The sequence below is a fragment of the Pecten maximus genome, unplaced genomic scaffold, assembly GCF_902652985.1.
Source record: "Pecten maximus unplaced genomic scaffold, xPecMax1.1, whole genome shotgun sequence".
In the NCBI taxonomy this organism is placed as follows: Eukaryota; Metazoa; Mollusca; class Bivalvia; order Pectinida; family Pectinidae; genus Pecten; species Pecten maximus.
In genome coordinates, this window is record NW_022981390.1 from 1 (window position 1) to 9,021 (window position 9,021).

The 9,021-nt window shown below is 35.8% G+C and overlaps 1 long non-coding RNA gene across 1 annotated transcript; it reads left to right on the plus strand.

Annotated features, from left to right (window-relative positions):
- Positions 1 to 1,107: 1,107 nt before the first annotated feature.
- LOC117320028 lies at positions 1,108 to 9,002 on the plus strand. The gene is made up of 3 exons (XR_004530907.1): positions 1,108 to 1,188; positions 5,552 to 5,706; positions 8,912 to 9,002. It is a non-coding gene; the product is annotated as an uncharacterized LOC117320028 (long non-coding RNA).
- The last annotated feature ends 19 nt before the right edge of the window (positions 9,003 to 9,021 follow it).

The window sequence follows — 9,021 nt, forward strand, 5'->3', positions numbered from 1 at the left end:
AGTTACATGACTACATGAAACATTCCGATATTTTCTGACAAAGGATCTTATGAAATCAGAACTTACAATTGAGGTGTTTTCACTGAGAACAGCATGTTATTGGCTTCAAACATTTGAGTGAGTATGAACTTGATGATGCAAGCGTTTGCGTGACACAGTTATGCTATTTCAACAATATGTATTTGACTTGGGCTATGGGATTTCAATTTTCTGTAGACCAATTGTCTAAGAAATTTTCATATGTACTTTCGAACACTGTATATATATATACGATTATTTTTTTAATCACTTCCTCTTCTAGCAAGGAATCGAACACTGGGACCTCTGGCTTACTAGTCTTACGCTCAACTGATGGAGCTAAAGAAATCTTTCTAGCCAAGCAGTATATTGCAACTAGTATTTACCAGGGTTCCGTTTGTAACACATATACTGAACAGTTCGTACATTCGTGCTAACAAACATTGAAGCAGGTGAAGCTGATATGGTAACTAAACGGGGAAAGGGGAAACTGTGCATACGTTTACAACGGACACCGATCAAAATTATCATTATTTTCCCCTTGCCTACATTTAACATTTGAATGTTTTAAACAAAGCTATTTTGGAAAGTATAGTTTTTAACATTTTTTTTTTAATTTGAGCTCTTTTCCTGCAATGACTGTTTTGGCACGCATGTCGAGCATTCGCCGGACAGGGACGGAAAAATAGGGGATCTAGATAAGACAGCACGGAAAGTAATGGTAAAACCAATTTGCATATTTTAGAGATTCAAACTGTACCATCTTCGTAGTTCATAGTCCGGACATTCCTATGCCGGGCCATGATTACACGGTCTTTCAGTACTATCAACGCATTGCATCAACGTAAGACGTAGGCCGCCATATTTACAGGTCGTAATGATAAGGTTATTTTCGCACGAATTGGTTTTTCTTCTAGATTATATTCTAAATAAATATTTGAACGTTTTCTTGTATCACTTTAACTTATAGAAGTAGTGTTTAATAGAACTGTGTAGTATTTAAGAGAATGTCAATTTATTCTGTACACAATGCGAAACTAAATATATTCGGAACTCCAAAAATCAAACATAATACAATATGATAACATCCGAAACTATCCGAGTTGGGCGGGAAAGTGAAAGTAGACACATGCTGTCTCTTTAACGACTACTTATCTGTACAGAGAATAAGTAAGTAATCATTCCATGTGATTTTGGCGAGTTAGACATAAAACATCACTTAAATTGTATTTATCATACATTTGTAAGCTTTATGCATATGGAATGTATGCAGCTATGATCGCTTCAATGGGTATGTAGGTCTATTACTTCTTGGCAACGACAGGATACACATTTATCAATAATATATTGTTACTATGCACTGATGAACATCATACTACATGTAAACATATCTAAAGACTCTTTCAGTTACATGTTTTATATTCAAATTTTAACTTGTTTGATCGTATGTACATGATGCTCAGCATCCGAACGACCTTAATTTTAAGTATGAATAATATTTTATCAATATTAGGCAGGACGAGGACCAATCATGTACATTGTAGGTGTTTCATGTACATTGTATGCACAATGATGCACATTGTAGATACCAAGGCATATGTGCATATGTTTACATGCAATTTCAAAAGCGCTTGGTTTTGTTTGGTTTATTATCAATGTATTCTATTCAGCCTTGTTCCAAGTGTTAATCTTTTTAATATACTTTCACATGTGTATCTGTCACTGTCCAAAAATTTAAGGTGTCAAAACGAGGCTTCTTGCCTCCGACAAACTCCTGAGATATTCCGGACGTCACCTGGACGATCCTCGGAACACACAACACAAGAGTACACCTGTATCTATTTACATAATACAACATCATTGTTTAATTTCCTATCAACAGCTATGATCATTTAACGATGTGCATGCAATATGCATGTGTGTGGCGAGTGCGTATATATGTGTGTTTTTAGGAGGCTGCAGTATGTTTGTGCTAGTCTCCTTTTGAGAGTCTGGAATTATTGCCAATTTATATTACTACATGTACACTGTACCTCACTGAAGCATACTGCTGATGAAACCCAGCAGGACACCTAATATGCTGACTGCTATTAGCAGGAGTAACAGCTACCATTTTTAAAGACTCTGGTATGTCTAGGCTAGGGGACAGAACCCAAAGCCTTCATCACAGGGGCGAATGCGCAACTAAATACCAAAAGTGAGGCATTGACAAGGGAGACATTAGGAAGATGAAAGTTGTTCAGAAAGAAAGAAAGATAATATCCCAAATTTAGTCGCCTCTTATGATCATGCAATCTTACAATTACAAAAGTATCTTATCATACATGCCATACTTTCAGGAGACCAATAAGGGAGATTGATGATTATTTTAAGGGAGTTTTGCCTAAAATAAGGGAGATTTGTGCGCGACATACATATCGACATTTTTACTCAATTTTAAAGCAATAAACTAATTTTGAAAGTGATAAAGAATATTTATATTTATTTTGGATATTAATCATATTGTATATGCAAACAACAAAAAGTTGTATAAGGTAAACAAGAGGCCCAGAGTGTCTGTATCGCTCACCTGGATTTCATGATATATGAAACAAGAATGATGATTAAGTATATTGTCACTGGTATTGCTATGTCAATATATCATAGGCATTTTATATGGGTATGTGAGGTATGCCAAAAAATGCATTAATTCATAAAATGAAATTGACTTTTGACACAAGCCCTTAGGGATGATACCACACAAATGTGAGTGATATCCATTGCTTAGTTTCAGAAAAGAAGTTGTTTAAACCAATTGACCCCTTTTGACCTCGCCCTCTGCACCCGGGAGGTCAGTTCCTTCCTTTATAAAATTTTGAATCCTTACCCAAAAGAATGCTACCAGTCAAATGAGCTGTTTCAGCGATTTGCCTTTATTTCATGATGTTCTAGCGCAAACATTACACTAGCCAGAGCTTCGTGTGAAAGCCGTGTCCAACAGGCGCCATTTTGATTGAGTGATCACGTGAACAGATGGATCACGTGATCGCTAAATTTAGCCAAATCTCGCGAGAAAAACTACTGAATTGTAAACAAATATGCCGTCGGCAAAAATACCGGGAATTTGGGCTCTCCTGCCAGGAGGAAATAAAAGACTTGAAAATAAGGGAGATTTTGTCTCACGCCGGGAGGTATGGCATGTATGTCTTATATATGCATATGTAATGAAATTTTATCAGCAGTCTTCATTGCCAATAAAAGTGCACTGCCATCAGCATCTGATTATAGAATGATATGGTCTATCACAATAGTCCTTGTGTAAGAATGACCTCACAATATTTCATATATTAACATTATAACTTGAACCTTACAACTTTATGACCATCTTTAACAACATTTACATGTACTTAAGGGCACATGCAATTTGTGGATGTTTTTCTGATGATGCCAAGCCCCTTAGAAGTCAAATCATGTTGATGACATTCAGATCAAAGTAAAGAAGATAACTGATTTTTGATGTTAAGAAACCTTCATTCTCAAATATTATATTTACCACAGTTATTAAATCTCTATAGATTTCTCATATCATCTCTTTATCTTTAGATTATTTATATCATCCCCACATAATTATCTCTAGATTACTCATATCATCTCTATATCTCTAGATTACTAATATTATCACTATATATCTCTAGATTTTTCATTTCAACAAATGTTATTATAAATACAAGATGTTATAGTACAAAGGGATTTGACAACAGGCTTTGCCTATATCAGTCTTCTCCCACATAAATGACATTTTGATAAAATAATATTGATAGAATTTTTCTTGACAAGTTGAACAATAGAACTATATAATTAGGGTTATTTGTAACATTTGCACATACACTCATACACACATCATTGTAATAATCTAAGTAGTCATTCATAGTTTAATGGAATAATTTATAGTTAAAAGGTATCAAAAGTTCAGGAAATATTTTTATTTATATACATTATATATATAGAAAATAGATAATTATACAAGACTTTGTAAAGCAAAAGCGCTTCACCTACCTGATGGTGAGAAAGAAGAGTATTTTATTGAACAATTATAATGATATACATACATATCAATGAAATATTATATAATTAATTGATCAAAGAGAAATAAAAGAGAATTAAAACCTTCTCGAATTAGTTATAAACCTTTCTACATTACTTAATACAAATTTATTAAGATCAAGTGAGAGATCATAGTTACCACATGTTAATAAGTTAATATTTATAAAACCAACTTGTATAAATATGTCATGTATAAAGTGCCTTATATGGTTGAAATTTGGACAGTAGAAGAAGTAATGCTCTAGATCCTCAGAATAATAACCACAGGAACAGGCTGAATTTGGAATTAGATGATCTATTAATCTGTGATAATTTAAGTTGCTAGCAGAGTTTCTTAATTGGCAAAGAGTGATATTTAATTTTCTAGGTGTGCATAGTTTAAATAAATGAGTAGTATCAGTGTTTAAAGGTCTATTTCTCTAGATTACTAATATCATCTCCATATCTCTAGGTTACTAATATTATCTCTATATCTCTAGATTACTAATATATCTCTATATCTCTAGATTACTAATATTATCTCTATATCTCTAGATTACTAATATTATCTCTATATCTCTAGATTACTAATATCATCTCCATATCTCTCTAGATTACTAATATTATCTCCATATCTCTAGATTACTTAACTATCTCCGTATCTCTAGATTACTTAACTATCTCCGTATCTCTAGATTACTAATATGATCTCCATATCTCTATATTACTTAACTATTTCCGTATCTCTAGATTACTTAACTATCTCTGTATCTCTAGATTAATATTATCTCCATATCTATAGATTACTAATATTATCTCTATATCTCTAGATTACTTAACTATCTCCGTATCTAAAGATTACTAATATCATCTCTATATCTCTAGATTACTAATATTATCTCCATATCTATAGATTACTAATATTATCTCTATATCTCTAGATTACTTAACTATCTCCGTATCTAAAGATTACTAATATCATCTCTATATCTCTAGATTACTAATATTATCTCCATATCTCTAGATTACTAATATTATCTCCATATCTCTAGATTACTAATATCATCTCTATATCTCTAGATTACTAATATCATCTCTATATCTCTAGATTACTAATATTATATCCATATCTCTAGATTACTCATATCATCTCTATATCTCTCTAGATTACCCAGAATGTTCATTGTGAGAGATTGTGGTGACAATTATGGTATTATAGTTTCTTATGTTTGTCTCCTGTATTAATTACCACATTAATACTTTAGAAATTGTGATAATCATTCATTGAAGCTATCTCCAATCTTTTTTTAACTGACAATTAACTACAATGTATTACAACTTCACCTTTTTCAGCATTTACAAAAGCTGAATTTTAATTTAATTTTTTTTTTACACTCAGTTTCCAGTTTGATTGTCGTATGTACTTTCGGTACTTTGATTATTACACTTATACTTGGATTCTTTTTTGAAGTTTTCTACATGACTACTACTCTGACAAGGACATCAATCAATCTTCTATCCATTACTAAAGTGCTGGTCAAGTCTGCCTGCTTGAGGACAAGCCCTTCTTCTAGCCACCTGCTCTACAAGAGGAGAAAACCAAATAATAGACATATCCATTTATTTGTAAGTGAAAGATATAAAAAGATCAATGTTTTACACAAAAATGAGCAGGTTATCCAGTTCTTCAATCTCATAGGAGTCCTCCAGTTTCTGTCTCTATATACAGGGGCTGCTGTGGCTGCAGTGGCCGAGTTGTTAAGGTGTCTCGACACTTTATCACTAACCCTCCACCTCTGTGTTGCAATTTTTTAGGTCATCTGACCCGAAGGGTCAGGATGACCTATAGTCATCGTGCTTCGTCCGTCGCCGTGCGCCGTGCGTAAACTTTTCACATTTCAATCTTCTTCTCAAGTTCCACTAGTGGGATTAAGCTGAAACTTGCCTGAAATGATCCTGAGATGGTCCTGACCAAGTGTTGTTATTTTTCGGGTCAGTCCGAAATCCAAGATGGCCGCCATAGCCGCCATTTTGAAAACACATTTTAAACTTCTTCTCAAGTACCACCAGTGCTGTTGGGCTGAAACTTGCCTGAAATGATCCTGATATGATCCCGACCAAGTGTTGTTATTTTTCGGGTCGGTCCGAAATCCAAGATGGCCGCCATAGCCGCCATCTTGAAAAACATATTTTAAACTTCTTCTCATGTTCCACCAGTGCTATTGAGCTGAAACTTGCCAGAAATGATCCTGAGATGGTCCTGACCAAGTGTTGTTATTTTTCGGGTCGGTCCGAAATCCAAGATGGCCGCCATAGCCGCCATCTTCAAAAACACATTTTAAACTTCTTCTCAAGTTCCACCAGTGCTATTGAGCTGAAACTTGTCTGAAATGATCCTGAGATGGTCCTGACAAAGTGTTGTTATTTTTCGGGTCGGTCCGAAATCCAAGATGGCCGCCATAGCCGCCATCTTCAAAAACATATTTTAAACTTCTTCTCAAGTTCCACCAGTGTTGTTGGGCTGAAACTTGCCAGAAATGATCCTGAGATGATCCCGACCAAGTGTTGTTATTTTTCGGGTCGGTCCGAAATCCAAGATGGCCGCCATAGCCGCCATCTTGAAAAACACATTTTAGACTTCTTCTCAAGTTCCACCAGTGCTATTGAGCTGAAACTTGCCTGAAATGATCCTGATATGATTCCGACCAAATGTTTTTATTTTGCGGGTCGGTCTGAAATCCAAGATGGCCGCCATAGCCGCCATTTTGAAAAACACATTTTAAGCATCTTCTCAAGTTCCACTAGTGCTGTTGGGCTGAAACTTGCCAGAAATGATCCTGAGATGGTCCTGACCAAGTGTTTTTATTTTTTGGGTCGGTCCGAAATCCAAGATGGCGGCCATAGCCGCCATCTTCAAAAACACATTTTAAACTTCTTCTCAAGTTCCACCAGTGCTATTGAGCTGAAACTTGTCTGAAATGATCCTGAGATTGTCCTGACCAAGTGTTGTTATTTTTCGGGTCGGTCCGAAATCCAAGATGGCCGCCATAGCCGCCATCTTGAAAAACACATTTTAGACTTCTTCTCAAGTTCCACCAGTGCTATTGAGCTGAAATTTGCCTGAAATGATCCTCATATGGTCCTGACCAAGTGTTGTTATTTTTCGGGTCGGTCCGAAATACAAAATGGCCGCCATAGCCGCCATCTTCAAAGAAAACATTTTAAATTTCTTCTCACATTCCACCAGTGCTATTGAGCTGAAACTTGCCTGAAATGATCCTCATATGATCCCGACCAAGTGTTTTTATTTTTCGGGTCGGTCAGAAATCCAAGATGGCCGCCATAGCCGCCATTTTGAAAAACACATTTTAAACTTCTTCTCCAGTTCCACCAGTGCTGTTGGGCTGAAACTTGCCAGAAATGATCCTGAGATGATCCCCACCAAGTGTTGTTATTTTTCAGGTCGTAAAATCATTGACTTGGCAGCCATGGCGGCCATTTGTAACATGATTGTGCAATCATGGTTTTCCTGAACAATGCCCATTTTAAACTTCTTCTCAAATTCCCCCAATGGGATTCAGCTGTAACTTACCAGAAATGATCCTGAGATAGTCCTTACCAAGTGTTGTTATTTATTGGGTCGGTCAGAAATCCAAGATGGCCACCATGGCAAACGGTGCCACTATATACTTGCTACAGAGAATACATACTACAATTATATAAGGTTTTTAATTTAGAGTCAGATGACCGTTAAGGCCCCTGGGCCTCTTGTCATTATCAGGAATGCATTATCTCCCCTGAATATTGTTTTAGCTTATCTAGTGTGGGAATTCTCATTGTTTCTAAGTTAACTGATATCAGCTTATGTATTCTTCAAATTGTATTTTGTTACCCTTTGTATGTTTTCTGAGTGGTGCATCGATGCATCGTCTATCCTTGTATCGTGATACTTGAAAATTTGTAGTTATCTCCCTTCACTAACGTTAGCTTACGTTTTGTTGTAAACAACATGGCTGACAAGGCCGTCCCGGCAGCTTATGAAGCTTCCTGTTGGAGTTCTTTCAAATCTTAATTCAAGAACGTTTTGTAGGAAACGGACAAAAATATTATTTTGTAACAAATGTAGACAAAGACTTCAATATTCCGGAAATACCACAAAAACAAACGTGACTTCTGTACGATGGAATACCAGATATCTGATAGGTTATCAGCTTCTCATGTATCGTGATACGTATCGTATCGTGACCCCTGTATCGCGATACAAATCATATCGCTACCCTCCTTGCGATACACAGCTCTACTTTATTTTATCATAATTTCACATTGTACAGGACAGATATCAGAGATTTTGCTAGGTGTATCTAGGGTCTGGTATTGGGACGTGTTCCAAATAGAAAATTTTAAGCCATATCAAAACACTGGTGTATTTTCCAAAATTTCGGTAAAATAGAGTAAAAAAAAATTCCCAGATTTATGACAGGGTCCCAATCCAAAATTACTTGACAAAATCCCTGGAAATGCACCAGGATTTATGTACTGTAAACGTGGAAATTTACGCGAGGGTGAAATCTACGCTAATTACGTGGATCGCTTTTGATCGTGAAATTTCCCCCACATGTATTATTTTGATATTAATTTGAGTCTACTTGAACTACAAACAAAGGTGGGTCGATTGCGAAAATTACCCCCACGCGTATACATTTAGTTTACGTAACGAAATGGCGAAATTAACCACCGACGAAAATAACCACATTTACAGTAGGTGCCCCTTCGTCCTTTATCCCGTTCTGTTGGTATATTATCACCATAACAAACTTTAATTTTGTTGTAGACAGCTACTTTATCTGACAGCCGATCCCCCAGAATGAATAAGGATGCAAAGCCACAAATCGTCTTGGTAACTGGAAACCAGAAAAACTAGATCCGAGGAACATGTAACAC